The sequence below is a fragment of the Anser brachyrhynchus genome (assembly GCF_964034855.1).
Source record: "Anser brachyrhynchus genome assembly, chromosome: 4".
Taxonomy (NCBI): Eukaryota; Metazoa; Chordata; class Aves; order Anseriformes; family Anatidae; genus Anser; species Anser brachyrhynchus.
In genome coordinates, this window is record NC_137698.1 from 30048708 (window position 1) to 30074034 (window position 25327).

At 37.2% G+C, this 25327-nt stretch overlaps 2 long non-coding RNA genes across 5 annotated transcripts in view; one reads left to right on the forward strand and one right to left on the reverse strand.

Annotated features, from left to right (window-relative positions):
- The window catches only part of LOC308195083, a 252908-nt gene that overhangs the window by 40832 nt on the left and 186749 nt on the right, over window positions 1-25327 (forward strand). The gene's annotated exons all lie outside the window — the stretch shown is intronic.
- Window positions 8449-16705, reverse strand: LOC308195082. 3 transcript variants are annotated; one of them, XR_013951250.1, is made up of 3 exons: window positions 16335-16705; window positions 13387-14080; window positions 8449-9578 (listed from the first exon to the last, which is right to left on the reverse strand). It is a non-coding gene; the product is annotated as an uncharacterized lncRNA (long non-coding RNA). The 3 variants fall into 3 exon arrangements; XR_013951251.1 differs by having other exon boundaries at window positions 13008-14080; XR_013951252.1 differs by having other exon boundaries at window positions 13004-14080.

Here is a 25327-nt window from a genome sequence, read left to right on the forward strand (position 1 = left end):
CCCTCAGTGAGTAACAACCTATGTTTACATTCACTGGCAATAATAGTATGCTCTTTCTCATCTTTTGTTGCCCTATTGCTTTATTTCCCCACTGCCTGCCCCAGACCCACTATTGACAAACACTGAATGCTGGAAGTAATTCTGGCAATTAGAAGTAATTTTAAAGATCCATCCAAAAAAGTACTTAGAGTGTTAGGAGGGTGTCATAGCAATGCTATTCCTCACGACAACAAACTTCTTGTCTGTATTCCAGAGCATCACTGACATACAACAGAACCTGTGATATATGAACTTCAGTAGTACACTGGAGGAATAGGACATCTTTAAGACAAACTAAAAATATGGCTTGTGCATAACTAACAACTTTAGTCATTTACATAGGTGTGAAATACATAGTCACCTTGACTATTAAAATCAGTATTATCTCCTCCATTATTTTGCTATTTTATTTTGAACAGTTTTCAGTTGCAGTTAATAAGAAAACAATAGTTCCCAGAGAACTTAACATTACTTCATACTAGGTTCTTTCTGCAGTAATTCATTTTTTGAAGCTTGATAAAAATCCCTGACAAGTAGCAAAATGCATTTGCAGAACTAAATCCCTGTATTAGCATAACTGTAACAAGAATTTAACAATGTCCGTGGAATCACAGACGCAAAATGATAAAAGTTTCCTGGGTACTTTTTTTTACATCTCTACTGAATATATAGGTGTTAAAGGTAGCAGGGGTGGAGGGGAATTGCTTGCATCACTGGTAGAGCAAAGTGCTCTGTATGACCCTAATCAGTCTTAGTGAACCTTATTGTACTCTGCCTGATCTCAAGCAGAGTGGATAAAATATTCATTAGATATACATTATCCACATTATTTAATGCATAACTGTTGGGAAGAAGTAGGCACAGAAGTAGCAATAGTGTTTTCCTACATCAACTTAAACAGTTTTAATGGACTTATAAATGAAATAGAAAATATAAGATTTCCAGGAAAGACCTGGATTTTATCTGGGTTATGCTGGATGAGGATCTGTTCCTGATGATTGCTATAATCCATGTGATTTTAAAGTAGTTCCTTGTCATGATATGTTACACTACCATATTACTAAGTTATAGAACCTTTCTCTTATTCTTTGAAATCAGTCTAATTATACTGTGATCTTTAATTCATTAGGTTGACTGCTACATAGATTAACTGCATGCTTAAGCATATCAAAGACTAACAGCTGAAATAGGCTTCCAGAGCCTCCTGTTTTCTTCCACTATCAAGACAGTGTAGTGGGTTTATGTGGCAAGGTTTTGGTAGCAGGGTGCCATAGGGGTGGCTTCTGTGAGAAGGATCTAGAAGCTGCCCCATGTTTGGTAAGGGCCCCGCTGCTGACCAGAGCTGAGCCAAGAAGCGATGTTGTTTTGTGCCTCTGTGAGAGCATATTTAAGACAGGGGAAAAAAAACACGCTGTGCCACACAGCAGCTGGGAGAGTGAGAGGAGTGAGGAACAGCCTTGCAGGCGCCAAGGTCAGTGAAGGAGGGGGAGAGGTGCTCCAGGCGCCGGAGCAGAAGTCCCCTGCGGCCTGTGGTGAGGACCATGGTGAAGCAGGCTGTCCCCCTGCAGCCCGTGGAGTACCACGGTGGAGCAGGGTTCCACGCTGCAGCCCATGGGGGAGACCATGGTGGAGCAGGTGGAGCTGCACCAACGGAGACTGAGGCCTCTGGAAGACCCCTGCTGGAGCAGATTCCGGGCCGGACCTGTAGCCCGTGGAGAGGAGACCACGCAGGAGCAGGGGGTCTGGCAGGAGCTGCTGCCCGTGGGGGATCCAGGTTGGAGCAGTTTGCTCCTGAGGGATGGACCCCGTGGTACGGACCCGTATCTGGAGCAGTTCTTGAAGAGCTGCTGCCTGTGGGCAGCCCACGCTGGATCAGTTCAGCAAGGACTGCATCCCGTGGGAGGGACCCCACAGCACAGGGGACGAGAGTGACCGAGAAGGAGCGGCAGAGAAGAAGCGCTACAGACTGACCATAACCCCCGTTCCCCTGTGCCATTCAGGGGGAGGAGGTGGAAGAGGGTGGATGAGGGCGAAGGTGCTTTTGGTTTCTTTCCTTTGTTTCTTGCCTCTCTAGCTTGTTAGTAATAGGCAATAAATCTTACTATCTCCCTATGCTGAGTCTGTTTTGCCTGTCACGATAATTACTGTGCGATCTCCTTGTCCTTACCTCAACCCTTGAGTCCTTTTCATTGTATTTTCTCCCTGTTCCTCTTTGAGGAGGGGGAGTGAGAGAGCGGTTGTGGTGGAGCTCAGCAGCCCACACGAGTAAAACCACCACAGACAGATAGATAATCATGTAATTCAACATGGGGATAGTCCTTAGGTGGATGTCACTGTCACATTTAATGATCTGCAGTTTGCTTTTTTCCTGGGTGTCTAAACCTGAATTTGGGAAGATTAGTTGTGTTACTGCACTAATTGGTTTGTAAAAGCAACGCTGCCTAGAAAGAGCAACACCAGAGAAGTCTGCTTTTCTTTGGTTCATGACCACGCTGCACTCAAGGCAGAGCTCTGGGAATGGATGGCTGCTTGGAGGAGGTGTCTACCACTTCTCCGGGGCAGACCTGGATATATGTGTGCCATGGAAACAAGGCGCATTTTTATTAATGTGGCTATTTTTGATAGATTTGTCATGGGAAAGCTTAGTGATGAAGTTCCAACATCTTCCAGCAATGTTTACATGTCAAAAAAAGGACACTGACATTCAGGAGACTTATTGTCAGACAACTCTACAGGGCCATGTTGCTCTATAAAATATTGTGTTGTCAGCTATGTTGAGCTAGGGTAAATTTCCCATATAATTTTAGCAATTCCAGTAAAAGCAATTAGATGTAATTCTTTACTCCCATGGACTTTGCATCTAGATGCTGGTGCTGCAGTAAATAGTTAATCTGTACTGGACTGCTCTCTGACTCCAAGCAGTGGAATTTAATGTGATGAGTAATAGCCTAGCATCCTGAATATTAAAATTTTCCATGGACAGGAAGAATAAGGAAATGTCTGTAGGGAAGTATACTATCTTTACAAGTGGGAAAATGAATAAACAAAAAAAAAAAGAAAAAAAAGAACCTAGCTTTCAAATAAAACATGTTCTTAGGGACGATGAGATTGTATTGATAATTTAATATACATATATATGTACGAATATATAAAGAAGAACAGTTAGTAGTATGAACTTTGGCATGAAAAATGCTTTGTTCTTGCTATGTTACTTTTCCATAATGGCAAAGCTAATTGTTCCAATATAAGGAAGCTACTGAAGTTAGTGTCAAAAATATAGCACATTTGGCATTCGTTAATAACTTAAAATGCAAAATGCTCAATAAATTGTCAGTCATTCCTAGAGTATGTTTTAGTTGAGTGGATTTAATTAACAGTTGTTATTATAGCAAAGTAATGTCAGAAGTCTGTGAACATCACTATAAGGAATTTGCATAGTTGTCTGTTTACACGCCAGTGTTCTGATCACTTAGTAACAATATACAAATGATTATATTCCCAAAATTTGATACATGTTTAATCCTGGCTTTCAACATCATTCAGGTAAACCCAGAAATGCCCAAACCTGCTGATTTTGCAGGTTTATTTTAATCAAGAAACAATTATGAGACGGAGGATATCAATTTTGCACAGCTAAACAAAGCAATTGTACTGCTTTGCTGTAGGCCAGCCTGACTTCTTATCGACAGTGTTATATTGGGTTCAGGCGGCAAGGTTTTGATAGCAGGGGCCTGTAAGGGGGTGGCCTCTGTGAGAAGAATCCAGCAGCTGCCCCATGTTGGATAAGGGCCAGTTCCAGCTGGCTCCAAAGGGACCTGCTGCTGCCCAGAGCAGAGCCAATAAGCAATACTGGTTCGGCTTCTGTGAGAGCAGATTTAAGAAAGGGTTAACAAAAAGTGCTGCAACACAGCAGCTGGGAGAGGAGTGAGAAGCAGCCCTGCAGGCCCCAAGGTCAGTGCAGCAGGAGGGCAGGAGGTGCTTCAGGCACACAGCAGCAGTTCCTCTGCAGCCTGTGGAAAGGCCCCTGGTGGGGCAGGCTGTCCCCCTGCAGCCCATGGGTCCCACATGGAGCAGATCTCCACGCTGCAGCCTGTGGAGGAACCCTCAGTGGAGCAGGTGGATGTGGCCTGGAGGATGCTTTGACTATATTAGCAAAGTAGTTTATGTGGAATCTGAGTTGTGAAGTTTTCAGCAAGTGAGTTTTCTGTAAAGTACTTGCAGCTATGGCTAGAGTTCAGCTCTCTGTTAGGGCCATGTTGCTAAATCATTATGAATTTTTCAATTTTAGAAGACTTGTTTATTTCCACTTATGCGATTAGGTGAGTAAGACCATGGTCTTGAGAGCGAAGTGAGTTCGTGCCATGCAAAAAACACTACTGTTAGATCAAAGCACTCTATTTTATAATGTTCCATTTGCGTCCTCTGTGAAATGGGAAAACATTCAGTAAGAAACACGTAGCTTGTTTTAAGATTCAATTCACTAACTTTGGTGTGAGACAAGGCAAAACATTGCCACACAAGAAAAAAATTATGCACTATCCCTGTATCAGTACAATATAAAAGTAGCAGAATAGAGATAGTTGCTTGTCTGGGATTAATAACATTCACTCTTACTTGCCATCACAGAAACTTGGATACTGTCTGCCTTTAATATGTGGCAATGACCACCTTTTAAGTTGCTGGGATTCTGCTCAGGTGTATAAAGTAGTCTTAGCTGCTGTGCTCTGGAGGTAACACCTCCTTAAAGCCTTAGGCTTTCCCTGAAGTCTCTATCAAATCAGTTTTCATATTGAATATGCAAAAGACAGCTGAAAAGTTAAATAAGGTTCTGTGACTTCTCCAAATCTCATGGGGGAAGTTAATTATAACCTTGTTAAATAGTAGAACTGTGTGGAGAGTATTCTCAAATATGAGACGTGAGTGGAAGGAGGGATGTGACACATCACCACCCCACCCTAACAAAAACACTCCCAACCAACCAAATCCTTTCCAGAAAGCCCCAAAAAAACAATCCCAAGCTTGCTGAATGGATGAGATGTTATCACCACATACCTATTAAAAGTGACTCTCACCACAAGGAATAAAAGGCATTGGAAGTGATACTGAAAAATTGTAGCAAAAAAATTATTTATTTGCACAGGGATGACCGCACACACAGAAATGCATGGAACAAGGTATGTATGCGTTGCTGTGTTTTTCTGTCTTTTTTCCTGATGTTGGTCTTTATTTGTTAACTTATTTCAGAATGCCCTCAGATAGAAGAGTCTGCCTCAGAGCCCCTGAGGCAGCAACTCTCCCAAGAATAAAATTTATCATATGAGCTGGGTTGGGTGAGCTGGTGTGTTGTTTCTTTTATGGTTTGATTTGTGGGTTATTTTTATTAGTTTCAGTAACCATTGAATCTAATTACTCTTTTACCATTAACTGTTGTTAACAGGCAAAAATTACACTGTTACTTTGACTTCTAGAAACAACTCTTGATTTTACAGAAAATACTGTTGTTGTAATAAGTACAGGATAACTTCAGACAGGTGAAGCAAAGGGGGTTCCTCTGTCCTCATTGTCACTCTGCTCTGGTGTTGTCCCAACAAGACTTGCTTGCTTCTGTCACGTGAAAGTAGTCTTTTGCTACACCTGCATTTGGGGCTTGGTATTTAGGTCCTGTGGCACTACAAGGAGTTGGGAGAAGTAGGAAGTTAGGAAGGGAGAGTGAAAGAGAGAAGGATGGTGCAAAGGCGGTGGCAAATGCATTCATCTTTCTTTGGTGTAATATATGGCTCATAGAGCTGCATCCACTTTGGCATCTATGAACTTGATTGGGAGTGTGTGTGAGAGAGAGAAGGTGGCGGCAAATGCATCCACCATACATTTTCTTCTCATATTTCTTTGATATAATGTAGGGCTGCATCCACTCCAGCAACTATCAACTGGACTGAGCAGCTACTTGCTGTGGGTGGGACAGGCCTTTGTCAGATTCAATGCAGTGTGAAAATCTTCCCACGATTCATTCATTCTAGATGTTTTCCAACTGTTAAGACATGTCCCAAATCCTCTCCTACTGCAGTAAGTCCAGTCATGCAACAGAAGGCTCCTGGAATTATACCAGTGTATTTTTGATCACTTCACACATACTGATACTCATACTCTCTTGAATTATTAATATGCTGTTATTTTAAATAACCTATAGGTCTAATGCCAGCACAAGAGCCTACCATTCAAATGATCTATGCTTAACCCACTACTAGCAAAAAGCCCAGAACATGTTTTCCCTTGCCTTAACATGGTTTCCCTTTCCCATTTCCAGAACTTCAGTTCCTCCATCACTCATGAGCCTAAATAACATGTCACGTTAAGCCTCTGTGAGGCAGGGAAAGGAGAGCAAAGCATACATTTCCCAGTTTAGCTTTGTGAAGACTTTTGTACTAGCCAGTGTGGTGTTGCTGTCATGTCTCACATCCCTTGATGGGACATCATTATGCATGTGTTCCAAAGTCACCTGTGTTTAGTGATGTATGATGAAATGGAGAAGACATATAAACAGATATAGATGTATGAGTGTATACAGATAGAGTAATGAGTGAATTTCTCTTCTTTAAGTTGAGGACAACTTTTTGGGTAACTGCCTAATCACAAGTAATTGTGGCTCAGTTCATGACAGGCTGTACTTGCTGTAATTTACCAGCATATAACATATGGATTTCAACATTATGGTATACTTCACCTTTAAAAGTCTAAGGCCACTGATCTCATCTGTTGAGGAAGGGAAGCATTTGTTGAAAGCAGGCTGCAAAGCAATAAATCCATCAGAAGCCAAGAAATGCTTGGTGCAAGGAACAAAACTGAGGACCTCATTTAGAATAAGTAGCAATAGGGGGGTGTTTTTACCTGCAGGAAGATTACATACTTTAAATCAACTTTAGTTCTTAAGGGTATTTTCCTCTTTGCTAAGAAACAGGATTCATTCTAGACCATATGAGACCCCTTCCTGCTGTTTTGATGTAAAGCCTTCCTGAGCTTATAAATCACAAATAACTTTGCTGTTTCACTTCATAGCTCCCACATCTGCAGTTCCATGTATTCAGTATGTCATTCAAGGTGGATAGAGTTTCATCAATCTTCAGAATGTGCAATGGGATAAATTCCCAGTGTTTAATTTTTCACTGTCTCAAAACTTCAGTCACAGAAGAAGAAAAGCAAAAACAAAAAAGCCTGCTTGCAGAATATGAAGAAATATCTTTACTCAGAAAGAAATAAAATTCTAACAGTGAAATACGTATCCATCTTGTATCTCATTTCAACACAGTGCTTTAAAAGGGGAAGTCTAGATACTTATTTGTGTTTAAAAAAAAATCATATTTTTGTAATTGTTGTGAAGATTCTTGTTGCATTTCTTTTCAGAGACAAGCTGTTTGAATGTTTATTTCTTTTTCTGTTTACTGTTAAAAGTTGGTTTTATCATTTAAGTACCCTTCACGCTTTAAAAATAGATGTTATGATCAATGATAGAACAATATTATGTGTAAAATAATTATTAATTTTAAGCTGAAGTTGTTAAATGGTGAGTAACAGGGAACTGGCCTGTGTCCCAAAAAATCTTTTCCAGTTTCCATAGAAATGTATGCTTCATTGTCTCTACAACTTTGAAATACAGTATGTCACTCAGGACCTGTTTGTTAGCGAAGTAACTCACTGGATAACGTAATAATCATGTCTTATGTTTAGATGTGTTAATAAAGCAGCTTGTGGCTGCCACCAGGTAGCATATGTCTTGATCTTCCTTGTAGCTTTTATTCTATATTACATGACACTGTAGTGTTCATCTTAGTATTATCATCCCATAACTTTAAAAAAAAATAAAAATAAGTCATAATTTATTACTAGCTAATACCTCCTGACTGTAGAGATTTAATCTTTGCATATAAAAACCATGTTGGTCACTTATTTTTTCCACAAATACAACATTTTCCCCCGATATCCTTTTAATTATGATGCCAGAAAATGTAATGGATTTGAGTTTGAAAATAACTGAAGTAAATAAAATGAAGTTCAATTTAATATACTTATTTGCAGCCAACTGCGTAATAAGAGGGAAAATAACATACTAAAAGGTTGCTATGGGTTTTTCTAAAGGTGTATTGCTTTAGAATATAATGTGTCAGCCATTTGTCATCTTCATAGGAGACACAAACAAACAAAAAAATAAGAAAAACTCTTGCTGAAAAGACTACACTTCCAGTAGACGGGGATTTCTTCTCATCAGCTCTAGGACTAGTGACTGATGTGACTATTCACATTTTGTACAGGTTGGTTGTCCTCTGATCCCATGATTTCCTCCTGGTTTATGTTGCTCCTGAGCAATTGTTGTGTGCTGCTTAGTGAAGTTGTATGCAGCTGAGAAAAGAAAAAGGAAATGTAAAATTTACTCTTTCAAAAATATCTATTTTTTTAAAGTATTTTTTTAAAGATAGTCTCTTCTGTGCTCTGTCACAAGCTTCAGAGATGGAAAATCTTTTATAAAAGCTTATGCAAATTGTTGTCGCATCATACCGATAGGGCTGTGTTATGCTTGTTTGCCTGAAGGATTCAAAAACTACTTAATCTGTTCTGCACCCCTTTTTGCCTCCTCCTTTCTATTTAAAAGAAAGGAAGCAACCCATTAAAGACAATTTTTCCTTTTTGGCATAGATATACTTGTCTGTACAAAAGGTAACATTGCTAATTTCTGTACTGGCACAAAGGAAACATGATCTTTCCTCCCTCCTCTTTGTATGCATGGCTGCTGATATTAGTTATTAAAGTTACAGTGCCTGTTTTTAAGAAAATCATAGAACAAGATTGCTGTATGATCTTCATAAAGTGAAGTAAATATTGCCCATTTTATAGCAGTACTTTGGCCTTCCCATTCTCTTTTACCAGAAATATAATCTCATAAACCACTCTACTACTTAACTCTTGATATTTTTAGTTTCCATCTAAAATATTTTTTTTTTTACAGTTAAAAATATGGATTATTTAGAATCTCTCTCTCTATATAAGAGCTATTCTGTCATACACTCAATCATCAGTGGTTATTATTTTATTGACACAACCAAGACATCAGATCCAATACAGCAGCAGTTGGTGGTATAATCTATTATCTGTATTAATCCCTATGATAACAAACATTCTCATTAGGGCATCATAACATCCATTTGCTCTCTCAGTCATCCGTACATATTAAAATGCTTGTAACAAGTGAAATCTCATTACAAGGATCAGAACAAGTTTTGAACATAGACTTTAAAACAAAAACGAGACATGAGCAGACTTCTAGAACCATTAGTTCTCCAAATACAAGATATTTCAAGATATTCAGCTTATGAATATTTTCTAGGGCAGGCAAAAGCAATACCACGCACGGTCCTCCTCCTACAACATGTCGATGAAAGAAAATAGGCAGAAGGCATGTTCTTTGAGTGCTCAACCTAGCTCTTGAGTCACAGGATTGAGCATCCAGGGAGGACCACATGTGCTACTCCAGCTCTAGGACTGCTCTGCTTCTGCAACAGAAATTAAATCACCTAGTGTCAGATTTTTCTGAATTTTATGTTACAGCGTAGAGAAATTCAGCTTGTAGACTGTGTGGGATGGTTCATGGTTTTTATTCATTTATTTTTAAAATGTGCATAAAATTATTTCATATTATTTACTGATAGGGAACAAGTTTTAACAGCTCACATTTTAACTGATGTGAGCTAAGAACTTCATAGTATAATAGATAATAGTACTGCTTTTTATAACAGTTGTTTTTGAATTTACTTCAAGTTTTTGCAAATTTTTTTTTTCCTTCACTTGGTGCTAGACACTTCCTGGCAGATAATAATAAAACCTAATAGTCTGTGATACAGATAAACAACTTTAATTATTGTTCTGTTTTCAATATATAGCTTTTTTTTGCAATAAAATCAGTTTGACTTGAGTTAAAAACATCAGAAAATAACAGCAAATATATCTTCCCTTTCATTTCTCTTCTTTAAAAACAAACAAAAAAATATTTTTTTCCCCCAAAAAATTAAGGTCTGAAAGAACTATTGGGTTATCTGGTCGGGATTTATGTGCACCAGAAGCCATTGTCTTTTTTCCTCTACTGAGTCAAATACCCTATAAATATGTAAACAGAAAGAAAAGATCAGATGCCTTTCTGTAAATTACTTTGCATTACAATTTCTGTAAAACCACCTAAGATTTCAAAAGGGTGCTAATCCAATATTCTTCTCATAGTTTGCTCTTATCATGAGCCAAGTTTAATTTCAAAATTCTAGCTGAGCTAAGAATCCTGAGCTTAGTTTACTTAATTTTTGGCTCTTTTGTATAAGAAGAAAAATATCCTCAAATCTGATAACTAGTCTTTCCCCTCAGAAATTATCAGAGTTCACTTCAAGTCTTGAAAGTCAAACATTCTGATATTTATGATGGTTGTAAGTGTTTCTAGAAGTTCTTTACATCAGTTGAGAATCAGGTGATGTCAGTAAAATTCAGTTTGGGGTTACAATGATAAAGTATTTATTACCTGTGCCATGACCAGTGTAAACATTTATTCTCTTATTTGTATATCTTTTCAAAGATACTGGTTTCCTAGCATGTGATTGCTTAATCTTGAAGCTGTTGCAAATGAGTATAATGTGATGCTGAGTATGTCCTTTGTGTTTGAAAACAGGTACTTTAAACAATTAGAAAATGTCTAGTCTGAATACAGTTAGTTTGAGATTGTACATCTCCTAAATGAAAGTGCCTGCTGCCACCACAGCTCTAAAATCTGCACGTTACCTAGAAATAGTCGTATAATAACATATCTTGCTCTCTCCATGTGTTTTGATAGTCTCCAGGAGGTATTATTTTTGCTTACGTTGTTTACCAGCTTTTGGTAACTTTCGTACTGACAACACACAGTACTGCTTTCCAACTCTTACTCAGCTCTTTATACTCAGAAAGTTAGCTAGTGATTTTAACTTCTGTTCTGCAAATCATCTATCCCCTTTCAAGTATTAGCAATCAAACATTAAGCCAGTACTGAGGCTTTGATCATTTTTATTTCCTGTTGCCTGTTACCCATTATCCCATTACTAACTACTGATATTTTTGAACTAAACCAAAATCCATTCATATTTACTAAGACCTCCTTCAATGACACCAGAATGACTTTTAACTTGGCTTTTGAGAAACACTGAAATATTAGAGTTGGTAACCACATAGCATATGAGTGTGATTTTGAGGAGAAATTATTTTTAAGCAAGTTAGGATTCCTGGGGATCCCTTTATACATACTAGGCTGTCTGACTGTGAGCCTGAGCATGGAGCATGGCTCTCAGCACAGGTTACTGATAGAAACTCGAAAGAAGTTAATGGTATACTGAGAATTCCTTGGAGACAGGAAAGAAGCTATATGACCTATCAATTAATTTCAAAAGTAAATAGGGGACTGTATTTTTGTAAACATTTGAATGCGTAGGTTTTTATCACCGTTTCACACACACGATCTGGAAGGAAAAAATAAAAATAACTATTGTTAATGAAATTCAAAAACATTCAGAAAAAACTGTCTTGGATTTTTCTTCAAAAGTGCTGTTTTTGTGAACATTTTAATGAGTTAAAAGGAAACAAACATTTGGTAATGAATGTTTCTTATGGATCATACTAATGAAGCTAGTAAGTCATGTGGTGTTAAATTCAACCTGCATTTTAATGCATAGTAGGGGTAAAACTTAATATTTTCAAAGATTTCTCATTTTCCAGATCATTTAGTTATTCTTTGCAGAGTATAAAGTAATTAGGTTCCTTTGTAAAGGTCTCTTGTTTCCTAATATATAAAAACCTTCTTTTATTCTGTGCTGTGCTCCAGGTTCCCTGCTGGTACTTACCTTGACAGCTACAGAGTTCTGTGAGCTGTCAAAAAATCCATTTGACCAGTGAAGTAAATCATGAACTATGAGTATAGTATTTGGAGCTACTAGCAAAATAACGTACTTATTTAAAAAAAAAAAAAAAAAAAAATTTTTTTTCTTTCTTCCAAATCTTTCATCAGAGATGCAGCTTCAAAGAAAGGGACAATAAGGGAAACACTTCAATTACTTGAATATATTTCTTGAATACACTGTAGGCCTTGGATCATCTGTGAATATTTGGTTTGTATTTGTTAGGCAGTATTGTGTAATACATATGAGTAATGCATAATAATTGTTGAATGAATATAAAAGGAGTATATACACATCATTAATGTATGTTGAAATACTTTGTGCACATACTCCCCAAAAATATTTCTGTAGTTTTGCCAATTATACCCCCAAGAAATTAACCTGTGAAAACAATTATCTATAGTTTATATTTTAAGGTATTGTAGAAACAAACTTCTTTATCTAAAGGGAAAAAGTAGCCACAGTAATGTGACAGATCATGTTACTGCAATTGCCGTTTCCAGTGCCCACTCTAGCTTTTGCATATTGATAGTTCAGTTATTCTTCAATACTTTCTCATAACCTCAGTGCAGTCATCTGGATTTTTCAGACCTTCAGAACCTGTGTACTCTTGTCACACTCCCCCTTGCCCTGAACATTGTTAGTGCATAAATATCTGTGTATATTTATGTATAGCAGATATGTTTTCATGAAAAGACAGAGCACTCCTTGTATTCTGGGGGAGGTTATTTATTTCTCTCATGCTTGACTTCACTGAATAACAAAGTGCATGTCTTCTCTCTAGTGAACCAATTCTCTCTTCTAATGGGATAAAATCCTGGTTATAGGTTTTAAAATAAATCTGATGTTCCTTTCCTATTTATCTATTTATATAGTATTTTTCACCATAAGAAAATCCAGGTGCAAAGGCAAAAGGATAGCATACAAAGTTTAGAAGAGACTCTAGTCTTCAGCGAAGACTGCAGTCTGAATATCTGAGGCTCTAGTAGGCTGAAATATTCAATAGTACACACCCACTTTTTAGAGCAGAAGTCCACCTAGCTATTGTATGTCTTTAGGAGTTGCTAAAGCTGGATAATTCAGGAAAAGTGTAAGACCAAGGCAACCATGTATTTCCACTGATACTCCCAGTTTCTTGAAGAATGAGATATGTAGTTATTTAGTAATCCTAGACTGCTTTGATTGTCTGATCAAGAAAAGACTTGAGATGAATTCTGGAGCTCTGAAAAATGAGACCCTGGATACAATTTTGATGTTGCTTTGGCATGAGCTGGATAGTTTGGGTAACAATAACGTAGTCCACCAGACAACCTTAACTCAGTTCTTCCAAAGCATATATTTTTAGCTGGAGGAAGGTAGAGAACCTTAGCACTTCCTAGCCCTGGTTTTGTCTGACCTTAGCTTAGCCTGGTGCCCAGGCTTCTCCTCATCCTTGGGTTTCTGAAAGAGGAAAAGTTCAGGCACAAAACAAAGTGGATGTTCCAGGCAGGTTCACAGTCAGAGTGAATGGTGAACTGAAGCACATTCCTGTTTATACCTGCTTATACTGGTCTTGCATGCCAAGTTGACTTGCAGGGCTAATTGCAAACCACTTCCATACTGCCTTCCATACTGCAAACCTGAATTTCACACTGGATTGTAGATGTAGTTGCTGTGATGCACAGGCTCACTTTCTGGTTCTTGTCATGAGAATCACCTATTTCAATATGTGTGGTATCAGAAACAGTGTATGTTTTTTTCTTCCAAGGAAGCTGAAAATATGAAAAAAAGTTTCCCAAAGAAGGCTTTTTCAGTGTTCTTAATTATTAAATGGTAATATGTAGCTTGTTCATAAACAGTTCATTCAGTGTGTTTTCTCCTGATGTGTGAAATTTTGGTTGTTTTGATCAATGATGTAAATAATGAAATACAGTTCATGTTTTCTGGATAGCTGAATATATCTTAGGGTCCAAATTGTGTCTCAGGTGTTCATCACTATAAATATGAGATTCATTTATCATAACTATTCTGCAAAACTCATTTAAAATATGCTGTTCTCATGAATTTTCCTGTCCATTATTAGTCAGTCCTTTAAATGTCCTCCTATACAGCTGGGGGAAAGAAAAGAAAAAAAAGCAACACACTTAAAACAAATTGAACACAGTTAATATAATTACAAAATGCTATATTAGGAAATGAACTCCTAATGATAAAACCCCAACTTATAGAAATTCTCAAGAAATAATTACAAATGGAAGACTTGGGAATTTTTACATATATTGGACTAAACTTCTTTTACTACTGCCCTTTTGGATGCAAAATATTGAAGGGGTAAATCATATTGCAATATATTTTGTAAAGATGTCTCTTACATGCAGAGTTTATCTGATTGTATATTATGGACTAAATGTTATATTTTCATTTAATTAACTATATTCTGAAATGTGAAGTTTGACTAAACAAGGCAATGGTTGTAAATGTATAAGTAACATGCTAGATATAAATGTATTTCAACTTTTTTTTTTTTGATGAGAGGGGTACAAAGAACAGAATAGACTGTAAAGTACTTTTTCCTGTACTCCTCATTCTCCTCACCTAAAAAAGGGAAACATCCACACAAAACAATAATACAGGCAAATGCTTCCTAAGCACATTTCTACATCTCAGCCTGTGATGACAATGCATTTAAAAAAAAAAAAAAAAAAAGGAGAGGGACAACACCTAGAAGATTTAAGATAGTAATGATCATTTTAGAGGATGGGGAAAAACAAAAAAAGTGTTTTCCGTGACTTAAATGTGAACAAGAGTAGATTTTCTTCTTGGAATACATTTAGTTGTTGTACACTTGTATCACCTAGGTATTGCCTAGGCGATAACCTCTGTTAGTTTTTTTATTTTATTTTTATTCTCCATTTTAATTCAATGTATTTGAGAAATGAAACTTGCTTGTGTGAATCTGATACAAAATTTCCAAAGAAGTATCTTGGCAATGTTAGAACTAGTTTCAATTCTGAACTTCAAAACTTGTGCTGTTTTGGCTTTGGGGCCTCCTTGTGCTGCCTTTGACTTCAGAAGCAGTGCAGAAGAGGGAATTAGGTTGTCCCATGCAAGCTGGAACGATCCTGAGCTTTTTGAGACATCCCACACTGCAGGGTAAAAATCTGAAATTTCTGTGTCTGGAGTTCTTTCCACTCCATAAAGATGAGGACCCTGGAAACTGTAGGTCTGGAAAGCTTAAGAGCCTCAGCTTGAGAGATGGCTGCCTGCATGCCCAAGCTCCTGGTTACAGAGACCAAGCCCAGATCACTCTTGGGCTCCACTTCAGGGTCCTGCGATTGCTTTTAGTTATCTAATTTGCCTCGCAGTGGGGAACTGATACCTGCTGATCCAGAGGGCTCAGTTCAGTTAAATACGTGAGCCTCACCAAAATGAAATAGTGCACTTAATTCCATTTTAAACGCCTGTCAGTGTTGCAGCCCACTTCAAAATGTTGTTGTTTTCTTAACTGGTAAATACACACAACCAAATTGTTCAAACGCCCTGCTCCTTTGAACATTCATGCTTGCACATAGCTTCAGACAATTAGTGGTCTTGCTGAAATCGATGGGACTGCACTCAGTTTTTCATCTTGGTTCTGCTGAAGATGGTTTCAAATTTTCCACTGACTTGAATATGGCCACAATGTTCTCAAATAGAGCATGCTGGGCAATAATAATTTAAAAAAAAAAAAAGAGGAAAAGAAACCATGCTTGGGAAACTAGATATACTTCTGTGATAATAAACTATTCTTTTTTTTCTTTTTTCCAGAGATTCTGTAATGTCATGTAACATTCAAGTCAACCTATAGAAGGGAAGACCTTAGTCCAAATTCAATTTTTTTCACTTAATAACTCATACTGCACCTTGCTATTTTTATTTATTTATTTTTTAATTTTGCTGTTGGCTTTTTGTACAAGCATTTCTTGTCTTGTTTCCCCTCTGGTAAAAGACGTTCCCTAGCTAGGAAGATGACTCTGACCTTGCGTTATGTCCCAATAGTCCAATAATCCAAATTTGTCAAGACAAAGTTCTTCTTGCAGATACCATTTGTACTACTTATTCATCCTTTTTTGTGTGTGATGGTTTTACCCAGGTGGGCAGCTGAGCTCCATCACAACCATTCTCTCACTCCCCCTCCTCAAAGGGAAAGGGTTGAAGGGCTGAGATAAGGGCAGGGAGATCACTCAGCGATTATCATCACAGGCAAAACAGACTCAGCATAGATAGATTAATATTTTTTTTTAACCTATTTCTAACAAGCTAGAGCAGTGAGAAACCACAAACAAACTAAAAACACCTTCCCGCCATCCACCCTCTTCCCCTTACCTTCTTCCTCTGAGCAGCGGAGGGGAACGGGGAAACGGGGCTGTGGTCAGTCCCTAACACTTCATCTCCGCCTCTCCTTCACAGTCACTCTCTGCCCCTGCTCCACGTGGGGTTCCTCCCACGGGATGCCGTCCTTCCGGAACTGAGCCTGCGGGGGCTGCCCACATGCAGCAGCTACTCAAGAACTGCTCCAACATGGCTCCATACCACAGGGCCCATCTGTCAGGAGCAAACTGCTCCAGCACGGGTCCCCCAAGGGTGGCAGCTCCCCCCAGACCCCCTGCTCCTGCGTGGGCTCCTCTCCACGGGCTGCAGCTCCGGCCCGGGGCCTGCTCCTGCGGGGGCTCTCCATGGGCCGCAGCCTCCTCCAGGCCACATCCACCTGCTCCACCGGGGGCTCCTCCACGGGGGGGCTGCAGCGTGGAGATCTGCTCCATGTGGGACCCATGGGCTGCAGGGGGACAGCCTGCTCCACCTGGGGCCTCTCCACAGGCCGCAGGGGAGCTACTGCTGTGTGCCTGGAGCACCTCCTGCCCTCCTGCTGCACTGACCTTGGGGGCTGCAGGGCTGGTTCCCACTCCTCTCTCCCAGCTGCTGTTGAGCAGCAGATTTTTTTTTCCCCCCTTTCTTAAATCTGCTCTCACAGAGGCCCAACCAGTATCACTTTTTGGCTCTGCTCTGCGCAGTGGTGGGTCCCTTTTGGAGCGAGCTAGAGCTGGCCCTTATCCAACATGGGGCAGCTGCTGGATTCTTCTCACAGAGGCCACCCCTGCAGCTGCCCACTACCAAAACCTCGCTATGTAAATCAATACACCTCTTCAGTCAGCCTAGTAGGTAAGACTTTGTCTAAGTTCTTCTAGATTTGGAATGGACATCATTTGTTGAAGTTTAGTCCACGGGTCAGAGTTTACCAAAAAAAAAACCAACCCAATAAATCAAGATAATAGTTTTGATTAAGAGGCTGGAAACCAGATTATGAGCAGAAAAAAAAAAAAAAAGGTGAAATAATCAGCATATAACTAGATTAATTATTTTTAGCTCTTGAGTATCTCTCACTTACTGAGACCTGTCCTAAACAAACATTTTTATATTTAGGGATATTTGTCCTTCAGAACTGAGCCTTGATATTTTCTTGAGCAATTTTTAGTAGTTCCCCTTTAACCTCAGCCTGTCTACCTGAGTTTCTCATGGTTCATGTTCTCTTTCACCACCCCTTTTTCAAGAAGTATTTATTCTTCCACTGATTTCATGCTTTGCATCCATGGTGTTCAGTTGCTATGAATATAGTCCTGGTGGTTCTTCCCTGCCCCACCCTCCCGACCCATTCCTCTCACCAGCAAGGGTGGATGTATGCTGAGCTGCTTCATTAACAGAAATAGAGTATTCAGGGCTTATCTGGAAGGAGTTACTTTTGTAGAATATCCTTAAGACAAAAATAATATCATGTATATGTGCTTTACACCTAATAAGTAATAAAAAGTACAGTCTTTTCAAGCCACTGATTTCCAGCATCATCCTACCTCTTGGTAGAAATCACAGAAAAAAAAAAAAGACTTTGCTTTAATTATCTCCTCTAAAATATCTTTTCAAATTTTTAAAGGCTGCTGCAGTAGCAGCTGTATTATCTATAATCAACTCAAAATGAAGTGCTACTTTCAAATTTATTCCAAGGAGTTGATTGTTGCAGATGGTCACAGTGGGCAGCAGTAATGTATCTGGGATTTTTAAAGTATCTGTCCACGATGACAAACATTAACAAGCAGATTAATCCATGGTTTAATTGTAAGAGGTTACCCAAATAACATGCTTTAAGAGCTGTCTTTCCAGGCATGGCCTACTGTAGAACAATTTTGGCCAGCATGCAGGAGGAACTGAAGGCTTCATTTCATTTGTTATGCTGAGATCAGTCTGTGGTGATCCTACAACCCTTGCTTAATTAATCCTACTTTGGCTTTAGACTTGCGTCTGTTTGACACAGCAAATACAGCTGTGCTCTGAATGTTACTGGAAGCAGACACAACTACATGCAAGGCACTCAGTTTTTCCTACTGAATATTTATTCTTTTGACTCATTTCATAGTTAATATGTGCAGGCACTTGTGACAGGTTACTGCTTGCTGACTGATTGGCACAATTAATTTCCATGTTCTAGTTGAGCTACGATTGTGAAGTACAATTTGCTCATTCATTATGGGCTACTGCTTATAAAAGAAAAAAAAAATCTCTCATTTGAAAACTGACCTTTCCATCAGAGACTGTCAGAGTCCTCTGGCTGAGATTTTAACATATTCAGATGGCCGCCTACATGTTAGTTCGGTAGCACTTATGAGAAACAGATCCATATCCTCAGTAGGAACTAAGTACACAGCACAATTCAGATAAATGATTTTGGAGATCCAGACCCCAGACTTGCTAAATATACAGAGAATTCCAGTCTGCTATTGAACTTCTGAAACCTTTATATCATTAACTTTTTTATTTTGCTGTCTGTTTTATAAAGCTACTCTACTGGAGATTCAGTTGAACAATGTACTTTTAGGACAGGCAATGCAAAAAAGGAACCAAAATGTTTTTAATGGACCCTGCAAAATGTATGATTTACCTATTTTATTATTTACTTCACTGAAGAGTGTCTACTCAGGCTCACTATGTGACAGAAACAGCCTCAAAATTATAAAAGATACATAAACAAAAAGTTCTAGTTTCCATCTTGGCCACTGAAAATGGGTTTATATGCTGTATTTTGCTACTAAACTTACTACATATTCTGAGAAATTTTCCTTTTTGGTCACTTGAAATAGTTAATTCTCTTATTACTTAGTGAAAATATTATTTTTTTTTATTAATCTACATTTCTCTTAATTGATATAAAGGAGAGTTGCACAGAAAATTTAATAGGTTGTGTAAACAGAAAATTATACCTGTTAGATGGAAGTTAATCAAGATCAAGTGAAACATAGATCAATGTCGTTTTTAAAATAAAAGTGTCATCTTAATGTAGCATAAATGTAATCCCTCATTGCAACATAACGCAGAGAAATGATTAAGCTAGAACTAAATAAGGAATTACCCTATTGCATTAAGCATGTATTTTACTGCAGACCTCTAGGATAGGAATAAAGAGCTTAATTTATTAATGAGATGCAGGAAACCATTTGGCTTTAAAACAGAACAAATTATTACAGAGAATGTTATACCCAGTAAGAAGTGCCATAGAGCAAATAAAAATAACTCTGCTATCAGATAAATAACAATTCTTCCAATCTCATGTAATAGGACCTGTGTAAGATGATGACTTAGATATATCAATACAAGTAAATTTATGTGATTTTTTCACTCTGTAAGCTAAAAGGATCTCAGTGGATAGCAATGTTCTATAATGACAAGCGTAGCCTGTATCCATATGAATATCTCATAACTTCTTTTTGTTAGAAGTTTGTATTTAATATATAATTATATATCCCAATGATATAATTACTGCATTTTTACTTTATTGTTGGCAATTTTTTTTTCTACTAGAGGTAAAGTAGAATTGGAAATTCTTGGAGCTGAAACAGCCTATTTATTACAGCCTATTTATTACAGCATGATACCAGCCTTAACTATTTGAGGTATTCTCTGGATTCCCTAGTGCTTCCAAGTCTTTGTATACCAGTCATTCTTCCTACATTTAACTGGGCTATGGGTTGAAGTTGCAGTTGTTACTATTAGTCATTTTAAATTACAGTGATATCTCTCTGTTGTCAAAACCGTGAATTTGGCCAAGAAAGTAATAATAAATATTTTGAAAGAAAACAGGTAAAGGATGGATCAGTTTGAGGTAGGATAACAATATGGGAAGACTGCTAGCACATATCCGTGTAAACCTTTTCTCCCACTGCTTATTTCAATTAGTAATTCCTAACATCTTACGGGGGTGGGACTCCTAATGTGAGGGTGCTATTTCCACCAGCTTGTTTTCACAGTAGCTCAAAAAAGAGAGATATCTTGTTTAAATAAATAAATAAATGACGTATTAGACTGCAAAGTGACCAGTGAGTCGAAAGGCTAAAGTTAAGTTAGAAATAGAATGAAACATATGCTTAAGGGATAGTGAGAAGCATGAAGAGTAGATTGCCACCTCTTGACAGTTTTCTCCAGTGAAAACTGTAAAGGATTCATGCAATGCTAGAAACTATTGTTAGTTAGTGGAACAGGAAAAGGTATAATTTGGGGACCCAGTATCTGCAATTTGTTATAGAAATCACACTGTGTGAATCTCTGAAGTGAGCGCTGTGGTGGCATCTTGCTTAAAAGGTTTCCTGTGTACAAAAAATCTACTGGAGGTGTTTCATGCTAAGCCCAAGGGAGTTTTCCAGTGTTGGAGAACAGCAAATAGGAGAGCAGATAAGTGAAGTAATCCACACTTCCAAAGACAGAAGCAGGGCATTCTGAATGCTAATTGATTGGTCTTAATGGTGTTTTGTCTTGTAATTAAAAGACTAAATTTAAATATTTAAAAGTGCATATGATCATAATAATTATCCAAACTTTTTAATATGTTCTGGAAAGGAACACGTGGGGATTGCACTCTTTATAAATTTCTGACATGAATAACTTGGAATTTACTTTCTCTGTCTTATGTTGTTTACTGTTGATCAGTTAGAAGGTAGACAGTCTGAACTTCTTCATAACCTCTTCCAAGTTGCTAGAGGTTATGCGCAGTTTCTGACCATACTCTCATTAAAAATGTTGATTAGGTATTATGATTTACATTAACATGATGATATGTACTATGTAGGAACTCCTAAAATACAGTTTGTGGAGGATATACCAGCACTAATTTACAACTATCTTTCCCATTAAAGCACCAATCTGAATCAAGACGATCTCAGATCTTAACAAAAATTGATGTTGAATTAATTTTTGTGGCATCTTATGAAGTAATGATACAGCCTAGCAGACAAATATTTGGTCCTTCCTTTTAGAAAAGTTATAGCTGTCAGTAATGATACACTGACTCTATTTACAAGATACAAATCCTCATGGTACAAAATACTCATTTTAATAGTTCTATAAAGCTTTATTTCTTTGTGACAGCAGTAGCTACAATACGTTTACAGAAACATCTTTCAGACTGGCTATTGTCTTCTTCTATTTTTAAACTTTTCTGTTGCTTTTCTTGCAGTTCCATTCTGTGAGTTTTCTCTCATTTTCAAGAGGTGATTAAACTTCTTCCCTTTAGTGCTTATTAGTGCAGATAATATTGGGTTTTTCTAAAAATAGGTATTCTTGTTGTGATGTAACTTTGAGGTTTGCATGGTCCCACTAATGTCTGGGATTTATTGGAAGGCATCTCTCAGAAGTCTGAAATCTTTTGTAATTTTGTTGTACTAGCTTGGCAGTGGCAGAGGGCTTTTTTTTTTTCCTGCTTTCTTAAATTCACTGAAATTCTTTGACATTAAGAATAAATATATTGAGTTCAGAAGAAAAAAAAAAGAAACTAACAACAACAAAAAGAATAGAAACTATGACGATTTGTAGCCAGGGCTGGAGGCCTTCACATATGGTATATTACATGTATTTGAGTATTTCTATTGGAATTCTACAATTCCTTGGTACTACAGTGTGTTTGGATCAAGTCAAATTTTATTTAAATTGAAGATTTTATATTATCTTCATGCATTCCTGTTTTATTGATTATAAACGGTTAAGAGTTAGTTATCTGTGCCTTATTTGCTGCCCCATATTGGGCTACAGCAAATAATCCCTTTTTGGGCAATCCTCACTTTAATTCTCCTGGATTCGTGATTAGAAATAAATATTGTGTTTAGTTTAGCTTTCAAAGCTGTTCTGTGTGGTACCATACTAATGTCAGGTATTGCTCAAATATACAAAATTGATATTGCAGAGGTCAAGATAATCTTTTTTTGCAAACTGTATTGTATGCCTGGTAGGGTTTTTACCATAGAAAATAGGCTGCCTGGTAATATTTTAAATTGTTAGATACTTCCTTACCCATAGAATATTTGTAACCGTGAAGATACGGTGTTCTTTTGTTGTTTGTGTTGTGTTCAATTATTAATCTGGGAGAGATGAGTGTATTGTTTTCCACTTTCTTTGGTCATCTAAATATGATAATCTTTGAGAGCTACACAACAAAAGTACTAAGCAGACATAAAACATGCATTTGCTAAAGCAAAACTGCAAGCAGTAGTTAACGATAAGGATGAAATTAACCTAGGGCGGCAAAGCATCCTTTCACACGTTACTAAACTTATCCTGTTCTGTAATCCATTTTTCACCTTCCTAGTAACAGGAGGAAAAAATAATAATAATAAATATATATATATATATGTCATGCTACCAAAATATGCCCTTTTATATATAAATCATGAGATATAATGAACTAGATAGTTACATGCTATATTTGATATTGCTGAACACTGTGGAAGCCACTCAAATGGCAAATTTCTGTCCTCCTCAAACAAAGCTGTAGTAAATGTATTTTGGAAGACTTTTACCTCTAAGGTTTCATAGGGTTTGCTTGTCTAAAATGTTAAATGCAATTTAAATACTCTAAACAAATTAAGAGGGGACTGAAATGAGGCTAATGGGGGCCTGTTCCTTTTGCTCTTGAGAGAGGTGTTAAGCCTTTGCACAACTACGAGACAGGGTTTTGCAGGTGAGATGAAATTTTGTCCTGCATAACGAAGTTATGTAGCTGAGCTTCAACCAAGTGGAATGTTCAATTTAAGAGGCATTTTTCTTAAAGTTACCTCAAACTTTATTATTATTTGCAGACTTTTGACCTTGAATAGAAAGTCTTACCCCCAAAGTACACAACTATATGGTATGGTTTATATTAACAGGGGTACACAGTGTCTCATAAGTATGAGAATACAGTAGACTTATCAACTCCAATTTATAGTCTATTATGAATGAGATAATTTTTTAAACTCTTTTTTTAACTGTTGTCATTGACAACCCAGAGCCAAATAAACAGTACTACTAAATACAATGGTAAATACAGAAAATATGATAATATGAACAAAAAAATAACGTGGTCAAGAAAGATACGAAATCCTTCATTGATGTTTCTACTTACTTTGTACTTAATTAGTCTCAAGTCCTGATTCCTGCAGATTTCTTCTGTTTTCCTCAGAGCAAAATCTTGCTATTATACAGATATTTCTGAATGCATGGTTTCAGGAAACACGTTATCAGTCATGTGTAAAGGGTTATCTATTCCTAATTTGCCCTTTGAGTTGTGTATATGAAATAAGGCACTTAAGGAATAGAGTGAAGACATGATAAAAAAAATAAACAGCTGATTAATTTGTTGACTTTTGCTTTGAGGATGTCTCTGTACAAAACATCTGTTTTAATGATTTTGATTTCCTTTTTTTTTTTTTTTTCTCCCCATGGTCTGAAGGATTCCACAGAAAATGCTTCCTTGCGCATGAAATCCATGCTATCTTTACTCTGACTATGTCACACATCACCATTCCTAGCTTGCACTTACATTTTCTGCTGTGTGGGAATAACAGAGAAATTATCACACTTACGAAAGTTATTCGGTGGTGGAAACTTGTGTTGATAAGATTGATTCAAATTACTCTGAAAAGAGCTTTATTGAGCTTATTGTGTTGTATTTCATTTTTATGAATCATAATCATCTTTTTCGCAGCAATATTTTACGTGCTGGTTCCTCTAGCTAAGTTCGGTGTATCAGGGCTTATAGGAATTAAAAGAAGGTACTATGGATATTTTTCTCTCTGTCAAGGTGTCATATTACTATTTAACTTATACATTTGTAGTTTTGCAAAAATTAACTATCTATGGCGAAGTCCAAACATGACTTCTAATCTACTCTCTCTCTTTACTTAAAAAAGGAATACTTCAAAGGCAATTAGAAGGCTCATATCTAATTCCAATACTTTCAGAATGTTTCCTCTCCCTTTCTAAGAAGCATTTTTTCTTAGCCTTTCAAAATTGTTCTTCAGGAGAATGCAAGTGGTGGTTTTGCCCAGCTTCCATAAAAATTGACTGTCATTTTCTGTACATTCATCTGTATGTTACAGGGTGTTTGCCTTTGAGATTTGACAGTGCTGCTTGTTACCTTGATACTAATTGCATTTTAAACAGAATAAACACAAGGTTGAAAACAATGCAGTATATTATCCCAGGAGATGCATTTATCATTAAATTAAAATGGAACATTGTCAGAATTTCATTGTAAAAGGACCCTAGGAAATTCTGTAAATTAACTGATCAATAGCCTTGGCAGCTTTTTATCAATTCTTTGATCAATGTGTATCAAAGCTTTTCCCATGTTGCTTTTGTTTGAGTAACTCAAAAAAAAAATCAACAGAAAAGAGAATATAGAGTGGGAATGTGAAATTACATTGATAATGATGACCTAAAAATAATCCATTTGATAGGAAAAAAAAGGGGGGGAATAGAATAAAGAAAGAACGACATGGGTCAAGCATTGAAGAATGCAACTTCAAAATTCTAGGAGAAAAACATATCATTAAAATAATAGAAATAATATATCATTAGAAATAATATTCCATTGTTATTCACTCACACTTCAGAAATATAAGCTTTTTGGTATCACTTGAGAGCGAAAGATTTGGATACGTATTTGCAGTCTGTCACAGAGAGCATACTATATAATTTAAGCACAGTTAAGATCTTTGCTGTCATGTTGAAGAGACATTTTAAAGGTTCTTTGGAATTTATATTTCATTAACAAAAAATATATGTTCTACTACTTTGAACAATATTATCCAAATCAATTTTATTTCTAAAATTCTGAATTGGCTTTTAGTTTGCTACTGAGCAGAAATACTTTTGCATATATGAGTAATTGTTTTCTGTGGCCAAGAAATTAAAAGATTTTTTTTTGGGGGGGGGGGGGGGTGTTTTTTGTTTGTTTACCTAGAGGACATACACAAAGATGCTAATGTACTGACTCAATTTATAGCAGGCTAAAACTGTCCACAAAA